Source organism: Macrobrachium rosenbergii, chromosome 23, assembly GCF_040412425.1.
Source record: "Macrobrachium rosenbergii isolate ZJJX-2024 chromosome 23, ASM4041242v1, whole genome shotgun sequence".
Classification (NCBI taxonomy): domain Eukaryota; kingdom Metazoa; phylum Arthropoda; class Malacostraca; order Decapoda; family Palaemonidae; genus Macrobrachium; species Macrobrachium rosenbergii.
In genome coordinates, this window is record NC_089763.1 from 11,611,991 (window position 1) to 11,626,315 (window position 14,325).

General features: G+C 38.2%; 1 protein-coding gene across 1 annotated transcript in view; it reads right to left on the reverse strand.

Moving 5' to 3' along the window:
- LOC136851278 (uncharacterized) overlaps nt 1-14,325 on the reverse strand; it is a 195,397-nt gene that overhangs the window by 158,868 nt on the left and 22,204 nt on the right. The gene's annotated exons all lie outside the window — the stretch shown is intronic.

A 14,325-nucleotide genomic window follows, 5' to 3' on the forward strand; every position in this document is an offset into this window, starting at 1 on the left:
ATATATATATATATACATTTATATGCTGTAATGAAAACTCTGGCACTCGATAGACAATGACACCACGGACTTGTACATCGTACTGCTACAGGAAATCTACAGTATGATTGCAAAGGAATTCTTATAATTTATGTTATGAACTTTAATAATAATAATAATAATAATAATAATAATAATAATAATAATAATAATAATAATAATAATAGAAATGTTGATCTTTAATCGTATGAAGGATATATATGCAATCTCAACTAAAAATAAAGGATTAATTCTTGATTTATGGCCACAACGATACGGGTGTCTTATGGATAAAATGGACGACATTTCTCAGATAAAGGCCAGGATGATGTTCGAGAGGCGGAGTGACGGTAGTAACGACATTCTAAACGAAATTAAGGCTGCAAAAGGTTACCTGTACCTTGAAACTGATTTGGTAAGGTAGGCCCACCAAAATCTACCGTTGTTTCTTCAAGTTAATCAGACTATGGGTAAGTGACTTTTACGTTCTGATGGTAGGGACCAGATTTTATCAAATATTTTCTTAATGATAAATCATGAGAAATCTGTTTTTAGGCAAGTCGATGATTTATTGTGCTGACGAAACACCTGGGCCCCGTTGTATTTAAACTTTCAGGCCTTGATATATGATGCAAATGTTTTCAGGACAACAGTTTCTGATAATCTTATGATTGTTGTGTATGAAATTTACCTCGAGGAAGGCTGCCGTGTTTCCCCTACCTGTAGTTTAGCCTCAGTTTCCATTAAGAAGTTATGTGAAATCGGTGGTTGTTTCACTATGTTTAAGCCTATGTTTTACATTTCCGTTTATCCTTATTGCACTTTAAACCGAAAATAAATGATGGGTATTCACCCAGTATGTATCCACCTACTCGTCACCTCTGAGGTGCCAGTACTAAACATGGCGGAAGCTCAATGGGACGCCGTGTTTAGTACTAGCCCTCGGTCAAAGTATTATCTTCACCAATTTCTATATATTTCTGTATATTGATAACCGATATCTATGATCTCCGAGGGGCTAGTACTAAACACGGCGTCTCATTGAGCTCCCGCCATGTTTAGTACTAGCACCTCGGAGGTGACGCGTAGGTGGATACATACCGGGTTAATATATACCTAAAAATAATGCACATGGTTCGGAAAGTATTTCCGTGTCTTCCCAGAACGAAAACAAGCAGAAGGAAAGAAAGAAAATACCAATAAACGATGAGGGGTCATTTGTTCCCGTAAGCGCCAATGCTTCCCAAAGGCCTTTTTGACCCTCTTTCTGGGCGTGCTCGCTGACTGACCTGGCCTCACGGACTAGTGGAGGGTTTGTATATATGGCCAGGGCGTCTGCATAAATCCAACCTCCTTGGTAGGGACCCACTCTGTTAGCTAACAGCTCTGGCTAACAGTAGCAAATTGTTGAGGCAGTCTTGGTAGCCTCACTTGTACAGTATTTCTCCCTCTCTCTCTCTCTCTCTCTTTTTTTTTTAGATACCTGTCAATTTATAGTGTGTGTCGATACCCATTTATTCATTTATCAGTCAGTGAAGTAGTACAGTTAAATGCTCCTTTGTCAAAATATTTGTAGAAAATATGAAAAAAATGTTATCCTAGAATTCTTCTATTTTAAGAAGTGATGCGTTTGATGCTTGACAGACTCTGCCAGGATCTTTTTTTTTCTTTTTGCTGCATTTTAGTATTCTTTATATGCAGCAGCTGTGGACGCTTCATACATGTTCAATGGTATTTCATCAACATGCCTACCAGAGCTTGTTTCGTTTCGCAACATTTAATACGTCTTGTTTATCGGATTTGGTGCTGTGTTCTTGTAACTGAGCTACCAATATTCAAGCAGTTAATGTAATAGTAGCCCAGTAGTTGCGACTGATTCCATTCTCAAACATATAAATGTAAATACGCAAAACACCATAAATGCATGTAAACACCAACGCCTTTGCATTCAATGGTGTAAGTGGCGCCGCTGCGCTTTTGCTCCTTTTCAATTTGATCTGAAGCCTCATTCTCACCACTCATGGAGAGGACTTAGGGGGCGTTAACGTTATTCAAGAATTCACAGAGACACTGAATAATAAGATGAAATTTCCAACGAGCTTTAAAGCTACTTTGATAACATTCGAAAGCATGCAAAGGAAGCCGTGCAAAGGGAACCTTCCTTGACAAATCTGGTCAGACCTTATTCGGTTCGCATGCTACCACGCTCGGATCAATCGGCTGCCCAAGCCAGTCTCGCAGCGCTCCTTCTGAATGAACTGTCTCTTGTTTACAAGTGTTATTCAGAAGACTGCTATTGGTCCTGGCTTTGGAATTCGTGAGTGTTGGTGGCCCAAGAAGTCTTATTACGGCCATGGTCAGCACCAGTTAACAAAGGTTCAAATATATATATATATATATATATATATATATATATATATATATATATATATATATATATATATACATGTATTGTGTGTGTCGCTGTACGTATGTATAACAAGAATTGACATTCACGATTCATACAAAACGTGAAAATTCTGTTCCAGATGAAACAAACACTGTCTGTTTGTCTGTCCGACATGAATACTTGACGTGGAGCAGGCGATAAGAGATACACCTACGCATACGCAAAAGACAAAACAAAAAATAACCACGAAAGAAAAAACTAAAAAAGGAAAACGAATAAATGAACCAACATTGATGCACGTCTTTATCACTCGTTTGCAGTTGCATGTTAATGATCGCGTCTGATATCAGCACTAAATATGCCAAGTAGCGATTCGTGCAGTTATGAACTCGGACATTTAATCAGCCTTTTTTGTAGTCATTTTTCTGTTTTCAGTTGTTATCTGCGACCTTGCCATCCTTCTTCTTCTTTCGACTTTATTAATCACACTTGTACGGTAGGGTCGGCCGCTCGAGTCAACTTTCTCCATCTATTTCTATTCCTTGCATCTTTCTTCCCCCGTCCCACCTCACCCATAACCCTCCTCACCACATCCATCCATCTGATCCGTTGACGCCCTACACTCCTCCTCTTCCCCATCACTGGCATGTTCTTAGCTCTCTTGATTGGTTCCGCCTACTCTCTCCTTATTACATGGCCATAGTATCTCAGACGAGCTTCCCTAACCTTCTCCTTTACGTTACATATACCACACATTCTTCTTATATCTCGACTTTCCCTCCTTTCCAGTAATGAAATTCCAGCAATCCACCTCACCATCCCCATGTCAGTTCTTTCCAACAGTCCCTCCTCTTTGCTCTTTAGTGCCCAAGTTCCTGCCCCATATAATAGCACGGGTCTGATAACTGTCTTATAAATTTTCATTTTGAGTCTTAACGGCATTTTCTTGTCTAAAACAACTCCAGTCACTTCCCTCCATTTTCGCCATGCTTCTTTCACTCTCTGTCTCACTGCTTTCTCAGTACTTCCCTCCTCTGCTATTATTGGTCCCAAGTAGTTAAACTCATCGTTCTGTTTTTTAGCACCGTACCATCTTCCAATTGAATGTTTACTTCTTTATGTCCTTTACTCCTAATCATTAGCTATGTCTTTCCAATGTTCACTTTCAATCCTTTCTTTTCTCGGGTTCCTTTCCAAGGTAGAAACCTTTCTTGCAGTTCTTCTGCGTCTGCTATAATGACTAAATTATCAGCAAACATCAGTTCCCACAGTTTTTCGCTGTTCCTTAATTCTGATGTCAAAATGTCTATAACGACGAGGAACAAGAATGGACTCAGAGCTGATCCCTGATGGAGGTCAACCTCCACAGAGAATGCGTCAGCCTCCCCATATTTTGTCTGTGCAATGGTTCTTGCACCCTCATACATCATCTTCACTAACTTACCAACTTCTCTGGTACTCCTCTCTTTCTCAAACACCAATTACTCTTCTTGGTACCCTGTCATACGCCTTTTCAAGATCCACAAAACACTTGTGAACTTTCCTGCTTCCTTCTAAATATTTCTCTTGGACTTGTCTTGCTATAAAAACAGCATCCACTGTGCTCTTCCCTTTCATAAACCCAAACTGCTGCTCATGTATATCTATCAGCTCTCTCAACCTTCCTTGATTCTTTCTAGTATATTGAATACATGCTCCAAAAGCTTTATTCCTCTGTAGTTCCCACAGTTTAACACGTCTCCTTTTTGTTTAGACATTTCAATCATCCAGCTGTTGCTCCAGTCCCTTGGCATTTCCTCTACATCCCAGATCTTTCCCAATAGTGTGTGCACCCACTCTTTGCCTACATTCCCCAATGCTTTAATCATTTCTATCTGCGACCTTGCCATCTTTGTCACAACTGGAGGTTATAATTGTCACTATTGTTATCTTTGATTTTACTATGTCAGTTAATTTTGTAAGATAAAAATATTTAAGTATCGATTTTCTATTAAAACAAAGGGAAAGACGGGGAAGGGGGTGTTTATGGCCAGGTAGATACTCAACAAATCCATTAAAGATAGAATGGAAACTAGTTGAATTCACTGCATGCAGCTCTTGAAAAATAAAGGATTTTCAGTCTTCTAACTGAAGATTGATAAAAAAAAATGCTTCCACAAATAAATGTTATCGATCAAAATTCTTTCTCTCTCTCTCTCTCTCTCTCTCTCGTTAGTCTCCTTCAATGTTTCCCCACTAACATTCCTCTCTCTCTCTCTCTCTTCTTCCGTGTTCCCCCCGTGGCATTAACCTCTCTTTTTATTTATTTATTTTTTGATCGAGTTGACACCGCCCCCGGCGCCTGTCTAGACAACTGCCCACACTCCTAATGATTAATAAAGGGCAGTCCGTTCCCTGCGGATTTCCTCCCCTAAAAACATTTCCAATCCCTCTGCAAAACTGACCTGCACAAATCCCCGCGTCAGGGAATCGTACATCACAGCAACATTGATTCCGGTCCTTAATTTACAAAGCATGAAGAGGAAGTGGAAGCATCTCGGGTGATATAATATATATACACATACTGTATGTATATATACATATATATACGTACATATATATATTAATACATACATACATATATACATACATATATATATATATATATATATATATATATATATATATATATATATATATATAATATGTAAATAAATATAAATGGAAGTTTGTATATAAAGTTCAATAAACTACAGACCCCAATCGATGACTTAGTGTAATTTTCCCATTTGATTCTTACTTTTTAATCTTGAATGTAAATAAAACAGGACGTAATTAGCAATATCTAATTTCCACATTGCATCTTAGCTGACATATTAGTTTGTTTGCCGATTTGTTCATGAAATCTGGCGTCTTAATAACTGCGGTCATTACTATTGTCAAGACTAATTTGAAGTAACTGGGTAGATTCCGCAGTGGACATTGTATGTGTATATTCAAAGTTAAGCGCAAGCTCTCAAATCTCGTTAACTGCAGATCTACGACAACATGACACTAAAGCGAATCGAATACCTAAGTAGGTGATCGTCAAATGTAATGGAAATGTTTGCTCTACTAAGACTCCACTAGGAGTCCTCCTGGACCGAGACGCTGACCACCTTGCTAATTGCACTATTCTACTAACGCTTATCTAATCAGAATTGGATGGCCTATGCTGATAATATATACTAAACAGATCCGTGAGAAGAAACTGTTGAATCGGTTATGAATTCTGTAACACTCACCATATCCTGGAGGAAGTTCAGCTTGTTCAGCAATGGCAGTTCAAAAATATACACTCTTTCTGGTCCAACGACTGTGCGGGAGGAAATAGTCTCCTTCAGTTCTGCGGGACTCTTCCATTTCACAGTCGTACTGGAGGCTTCAATATAGCTTACTAAAATATACTTGATACACACTGGATTTGGACCCACGCAAAAGAATATTCAAAGCACACCAACACGACCTAAGGACACTTCTAAAGACAACATTTTGCCGGCTAGTCCGAGTCCCCTCTTCCACAGACTGCCGTTCAGTCAGTCTGTTCTCGTCATTTTGACGACTTCCTGAACACCCGCTGGATAATATATCTCTCGCCTTGATTTTTATTTTACATAAGTTCTGTATTTAACACTTTTAACGTAGACTTATTGGTTCATTCTAGAAACTGGTTAGTTCAAAACTGTTTTACAGTTAAACAATTTAAAAGTTATTAGCTGAAATTGCCGACAACACTCGCCGAGGGCTCCTATTTGATACCTGTTGAAAGGTACACCGTCGTGAAATGTCCGTAGTGACATACAAGGTGATTTAGCGGTGGAGCACCTCTCCTTCGGCGCCTGTAGCTAAAAAAGCGACTTTTATGTAATAAGAGTTTCACCGTATTGAAAACTGTAGAAGGTACAGGGATTTCTACAACACTGTGTTATGAGAAATGTCTGCTAGGTTTTGAGTACACACATTTTTATTCTTTATTTGTTTTTTTTTTATTTTCCTTGCAAAGGTGACTCGAGAAATATTTCTAATGCCAAAGGCCTTAGTTATGGGTCAGGCATTCGTTGTATGAGTACGTAAACAAAAAATCAACAGATAAGTGCATGCATAATTACATACACACAAAAATATATATATATATATATATATATATATATATATATATATATATATATATATATATATATATATATACATACATTACACATACACATATATAAATATATGTATATATATACAATATAATATATATATATATATATATATATATATATATATATATATATATATATATACATATACATATATACTGTATATACATATATTTATATATGTGTGTGATAAGAGGTTACATGTGGGAGACTTCAGAATAAAAGGCACAGCAAGATTTTGAAGCTGCATAATGGGATTACCATCGTTATTTTACTTACGGAGAATTTCTGGAATGCCTCCTTAATTATCGTGTGCGTCTCTAAGAAGACAAAAGGAAGCAGAGGAATCGAGACAATAAAAGAAAGGATGGAGGTTGGGGTGGGGTTGAGGGGGGAGGAGTTTTTTCTGTTTTATTCCAACCCTTTTTAGCTAGATTTCATGTTACCTGGCGTCGTGAAAATCTAAACTGGTAACTACAAGAGCAGTGCTAAATGAGGTATTGATCGATCTAAAATAATAACAGATAAATATCCATTACACATAATTGTTTTGATGCAAAGAATGAGAGATCACGTGAATGCATGATGCGTAGCAGTTCCTTACAAGACATTGTTATCTCTACGTAACCGGCAGACAAAAAGCACTTTGTACAACATTTCTTTTATGAGAGAGAGAGAGAGAGAGAGAGAGAGAGAGAGAGAGAGAGAGAGAGAGAGAGAGAGAGGGAGGCTTGCGTCTAAGAATCCATTTAGTTATAATCCCTCCTGCACACCTGCTAACTCAAAAAGACCTCCTACATGGGTCGTATATTTAGCTCTGTACGCCCTCGCTGCTGGTAGTCCTCTGTACAACTTTGATTAATTGCAGGGATTCAGAGACACGGACAAATATTAGGGGCTAGAGAGAGAGAGAGAGAGAGAGAGAGAGAGAGAGAGAGAGAGAGAGGAGGTCTTACGCGTCTAAGAATCCATTTAGTTATAATCCTCCTGCACACCTGCTAACTCAAAAGACCTCTACATGGGTCGTATTTTAGCTCTGTACGCCCTCGCTGCTGGTAGTCCTCTGTACAACTTTGATTAATTGCAGGGGATTCAGAGACACGGAGAAATATTAGGGCTAGAGAGAGAGAGAGAGAGAGAGAGAGAGAGAGAGGGTTTGCCTGCTTTAACTACGAACATATGTATCTGAAAGAGAATAAAGCTGTTCTAACGTCGAATCAGATCAGAGGAATTTAGACACATGAAGAAATATAATGGAAAAGGAGCTCTACTGAACAGAGAGAGAGAGAGAGAGAGAGAGAGAGAGAGAGAGAGGGCTTACGCGTCTAAGAATCCATTTAGTTATAATCCCTCCTGCACACCTGCTAACTCAAAAAGACCTCCTACATGGGTCGTATATTTAGCTCTGTACGCCCTCGCTGCTGGTAGTCCTCTGTACAACTTTGATTAATTGCAGGGGATTCAGAGACACGGAGAAATATTAGGGCTAGAGAGAGAGAGAGAGAGAGAGAGAGAGAGAGAGAGAGAGAGAGAGAGAGAGAGTTTGCCTGCTTTAACTACGAACATATGTATCTGAGAGAGAATAAAGCTGTTCTAACGTCGAATCAGATCAGAGGGAATTTAGACACATGAAGAAATATAATGGAAAAGGAGCTCTACTGAACAGAGAGAGAGAGAGAGAGAGAGAGAGAGAGAGAGAGAGAGAGAGAGAGAGAGAGAGAGAGGGCTTATCTAAGAATCCATTTAGTTATAATCCCTCCTGCACACCTGCTAACTCAAAAAGACCTCCTACATGGGTCGTATATTTAGCTCTGTACGCCCTCGCTGCTGGTAGTCCTCTGTACAACTTTGATTAATTGCAGGGATTCAGAGACACGGACAAATATTAGGGTTAGAGAGAGAGAGAGAGAGAGAGAGAGAGAGAGAGAGAGAGAGAGAGAGAGAGAGAGAGAGAGGTCTTACTAAGAATCCATTTAGTTATAATCCCTCCTGCACACCTGCTAACTCAAAAAGACCTCCTACATGGGTCGTATATTTAGCTCTGTACGCCCTCGCTGCTGGTAGTCCTCTGTACAACTTTGATTAATTGCAGGGGATTCAGAGACACGGAGAAATATTAGGGCTAGAGAGAGAGAGAGAGAGAGAGAGAGAGAGAGAGAGAGAGAGAGAGAGAGAGAGAGAGAGAGGGTTTGCCTGCTTTAACTACGAACATATGTATCTGAAAGAGAATAAAGCTGTTCTAACGTCGAATCAGATCAGAGGGAATTTAGACACATGAAGAAATATAATGGAAAAGGAGCTCTACTGAACAGAGAGAGAGAGAGAGAGAGAGAGAGAGAGAGAGAGAGAGAGAGAGAGAGAGAGAGAGAGCCCATACATATTCGAGGGAGAACCGAGTAGTTCGAATATCGCATCAAAATCAGTTCATAGCTCTAGAAAAGCTTTGGTGCCAATGGCTTTATCCTCTAGACTGTGGATTTAGCTTTTGAGAAGAGGAAAATTACATGTATTTGGGAACACAAAAGAATATAAGTTCCAGATTTTCGAGGTGGCGGTACGATTTTGAAACAAGCGCTCTGATTATCAGAGCTGGTTTTTCCTTTTCTCTTTGAGCTTTCTTCGTTTGCTTCCTTCCGTGTTAAGGTTTATCTTCTTCCTTCCTTCGTTTTTTTTTTTTGTTTTATCCGGGCATGGGCCAAGTAAGGGCACTAGGGTGCCCATCCCATAGGTGGTTTCTCTTTAAAGCCCCATTGTACTTTTCCTTGTGCCTTTCCATATTGATTTTTTATGGACTGGATAATCGAAGAACAAGTTTCGACTGATGTTTCTGAATGTATGATGCGGTTCTTTTCGTGTTGTTCTGTTTATTATCTTTTGGTCTCTTTCACTAAAGCTAATTATATAGCTCTAGTGAGCTCTGCTACCCTACACTATCCATGGGTACAAGATCACGACACAAAATCAATAAGCTCCATTTCAGTATAAATCATAGTGCCAAGCAGAACTATGCATTGAAACTGGGAGACTTAAAAAAAAAGCAAAGGCCAATGGAACTGGCAACTTGAAGCCCTTTTGAGGACCGGCACGCACAGTACAGTAACAAGAAGGGGCAGGACTTGACGACTAGGAAGAGATGGCTCTTTCGGAGTTCCGACGGTGAGAAGGTTTTTAATAGTCAGGAACAAAAATCAACTTTTTCCAGTTGCACATCCGAATGTGCGCACATGTGCACGAATCAAGTCAAAACCTGCTGTCTGCTGTCTATATGTGATGCTGGAAAGAGAAACACCTTTCTGATGACAAAATTCTTTGGATGAACTACCCAACACAACGAACAAAGGCTGGAAACAGAGAGAGAGAGAGAGAGAGAGAGAGAGAGAGAGAGAGAGAGAGAGAGAGAGAGAGAGAGAGAGAGAGTTTTCCAATAAAGGGGCCTCATTCACTTGTAGGGGGATCTCTTAAAGACGATGTATACTTTCGTCTGAGACAAATCAGCAACAGCTTGTGCACGGACATAATGTCTATTCTTGTTGCAACAAAATGAATTCATGATTTATCAGTATTTAGATCGTGCATTTTAGAGCGCTCGTTCTTAAGTTATAAGTGGATATCTTATCCTCCTTCCTTGCTTACTTATAAGAGAAGTAATGGGAGTTCGCATGTCACTTGGAGCAGACTGTTGTAGTAACAGTAGAGGTACAAAGAAGATAGAGGGTTTTTCTTTCAGATTTCTGCCAGGTTCAAGAATAAAGATTAGGAGGAATGGGAATTACTGCGTCACTGAAAAGCACTTTGCAAACTGATGTATAAAACAAGAAATGCATTTTAAGCACATCAATGCTCGTTTTCGTTACCTGCACTAATTACAGAGATAAATATTTGTTTTGAGTAGGTAAGTAACGCTGTGTAAAGACAGTTTTGCTTTTTTCTTTCATACACAATATTCATTGACCTGTCTCCCTCTCTTCTTTTAGTATACATGCACCGTTTCCATTTCCACTTCCATTCTCTTTCAGTTCTATTTCCTTAATTTTGTCTTTCACATATTTTGGCTGCTCAATATATCAAGTTCCTCATTTTAACTTTACAAATAATGCCCTCCACTCATTCTAAAGTTTACTAACCTCTCTCTTAGCTGAAGTGTCTACAAAAAGAAAGAGGTCAATAAACTAAAAGCCATGTGTTCAGAGCCATCATCTTTAACGCTGAGACATCGTGATGTTTTTCCCAAATAACGGTCGCGTCTGATATCAGAAGAACTCGCGTAAGAACAGAGTATTGAAAATGGACTTTCTTTCCAGAAATTATTTTTTCCTCTGCAATTTAAATCACTCATATCTAACCTTCCTAATGAAATAACAAGAAGGCGATAAAAACAATGATAAAAACAATGTTTTCGAAATTAGTACCTAAGTAAAGTTGAGAAACTGAACAAGAGCAGTCTCTGAATATCGGTAAACAAGGAGGGTAACCAAGCTCACCTACCTTAAAATCTGCTAAGTGTTACTTTTTTCTGAAGTTAGTGCATCCTTTGCTACTCAATTCATTTTGCAAATATTTCTTTCCATTTCTGTACTTACTCTCTCATTTACTTTTATTTTCACAGAAAGCTCCATTGTCAAGGTAACGATCATAATTCGTTTCGCGGTTTTGCGTGTTCATCAGATAATAATAATAATAATAATAATAATAATAATAATAATAATAATAATAATAATAATAATAATAATAATAATAATGTACAAAGATTATTATTATTATTTATTCAATGGTGAAACGAGAATTAATTGTGAATAATGATGACATTATTAATTATTAAAAAAGCAGAGAAAACAAACTGTGCTACTGATCCGATATCAATTGCTGAATTTGGAGTGGAAAACTTTTCATGCCTTACCGATATAATAGTGAAAATTATACACGCTCGTATCTCTGAGTGCTAGTTCCCCACATCGGAAAAAGTGGCTATTGTTACACAAGTTTTGAAAAATACCCTTGGTTATCAAAATCTGAGTTCATACTGGCAATTTTCTAATTTATCTTATGTTTCCAAAATGCTAGAATATGCATTTCTGGAACAATTATTTAGTCATCTAGAAAGTGTAAATGCTTTGCCGGATGCTCAGTCAGCTCATAGACAATTATATTTTAGGGACTGCTTTAGCTCCGTTGTACATGAACTCCTAAATGATTTGCAGTCCACTGGCATTACTGAAGAAGTTTTTAAGTATTTAAAAGACTACCTGTGTGACAGACATGCTGTGTACAGTTCGGGAACCCCTACTCACCTTCTGAGACACTAAGAAAATGAGTACCACAAGGAAGTATATTAGGTCCAATCTTATTTTGTATTTATACGATTGGATTGTCAAACGTACCACAGGGACATGGGGCGAAGTACAAGCTATTTCCGGATGACACCCACTATAATTCCTACACAAACAACATTAAAGATACAAATGAAAATCTAAATGACAGTCTTACTAGTGTTGAGGAATGGATGAAAATCATGGAGTTAAATTTAAATGAAAACAAAAATAAATCTATACTGGTAGGAAGGAGAAATTACTTGAGAAACCTTGATGATTGACAGCTAAATATAAATAGTAATGCTATTATAACTGCTGACAGTACGTGATTTAGGTGTACTATTGGACCAGTACTGGATTGCAATTTGTCTCTTGGTGCTCAAATAAAAAATGTTGTAAGGGTTACTGGCCATCATCTTGGAAATACTGCTTTTGTTAGGAAAAATCTTGACGAGTTTTCTTTAAAAACTTATAATTAATCGTGTTATAAAAAGAGCGGACTGTTGCGATGCTATCACAATTTGCTTAAGATGCAACTTAGGAAGCTGAAAAATAAACAAAATAGAGCAACAGGATTACCGCTGTACTGTTCGAGTTACGCTGGCTCCCTATCAAGACTAGAATAATGCTTGAGGTACGTGTAATGACTCGTCTAGCTATCATGACTGGACGTCCAAAATATCTGAAATACTTGCTGCGTGTAATGCTCCTAAAGGATGGTGTCAACACAAGAACAGTTGCAGATGGTCTTAAGTTATATGTGACAAGATGCAGTCCGAATGTTGGTTTTAGAGCCTTTCAATCTGCCGCTCCAGGGCTGTACAGTAAACTTCCACTTGATTGTCAGGAGGACTGAAAATATCAAGTCTTTCCTGAAAATGTGAAAGACTTTCTTTTTGTCCGAGTGTTTTGACAATGTGGATTTGGCAGTTAATATGGCGTACGCCTTATAAATTTCAGAGTGAGTTTGTATTATTATTGTACTTACGATGAGTGCGTATGCGGGTGTCGCAAAGCGCCTTCGGCGGATGGGATCTTAGGAAGAAAAAAGACAGAAACAGTAAACAGATGGAAAGAGACGAACAAGAAGAAAAAGAACAAGCAGAGCCTAACAAATTGGCATTGACCTCTGGAACTCAAAAATGAATGAATCTACGTTCTCCAAAAAACAAAACGTCCAGAACATCCTATAAGTTACCACAAACCTTCGAGTAGTAGATGTTGAAGCATTGATTCTCTATAAGAAACGCTCAAGAACTCTGTCTCTCTTTGGCTTTCATTTCAAAATTCATATCACAGGTCTGTTTTTCTTTCTCGTAGTTTTGATTGATTCATATCCTGACCTGTCTGTTGTTATCCATTTTTTCTGCTTTGTACATTTTTCCACGTTTCTCTGTCTTTCCTTTCATAGCTTTGTCTGTCTGTCTTTTTTCATATTTCTATCTGTCTCTTCCTCTGTCTTTCCTTCTCTTTCTCATTCCCTCCCTTTACATATTTCTCTCTCTCTCTCTCTCTCTTTTCACATCACTATCTGTCTCTCACTCTATCTCTGTCCTTCCTTCTCTTTCTCATTCCCTCTCTTTACATATCTCTCTCTCTTTTCATATCACTATCTGTCTCTCACTCTATCTGTCCTCTTCTCTCTCTCTCTGTCCTTTATCAAAGTCAACAGACTGACGGTGGAGACCCAGGAGGACCATAAAGCAATGTGACGTCAGAGGCCAGCGGCTCAATAAGGAGAGAAATAAGGAATGGAGTGTCCTGACCCACTTACGCTTCAGGCCTAAAACACCCACGCACTATTGCACGCGCAGTCATCCCGCACTTGAAAACGCGTGCGCACGAATTCCAGTAAGAGAGAGAGAGAGAGAGAGAGAGAGAGAGAGAGAGAGAGAGAGAGAGGCCCGAAGTCAAGCATTTAAGGCAAGTAATAATTTGGGAACTTGAGTCACTAATTTCCATATACTCTTTGTATCAGTAATGAGATCTGTGTCTAACTCAGGAATTTAACATTATTTTCCCACTTCCGCTGCTATAGTTCCATCGTTTGCCCCCGTCTCCACATACTTCAGGCTCTGGGAACTTCTTTCCTAAGTCAATTCGAACTGAAACAGACCAGACTTCACGGAGTTTAAGGGAGTTTAAGGAAGGACTTTAATTCAATCCGTCATATGTCAAACTTTGACTTTAAACAATTCTCAAAATTAGTGAGATTTGAAATCTCCATTTCCGTTGCGTTTCAATATATATATATATATATATATATATATATATATATATATATATATATATATATATATATATATATATATATATATATATATATATATATATATATATATATATATATATATATATATATATATATATATATATATATATAATTCTAATCTTTTCTTCGATCATGAGGGTTTTGGTGTTCATTTATATATTCTTTCGAACACAT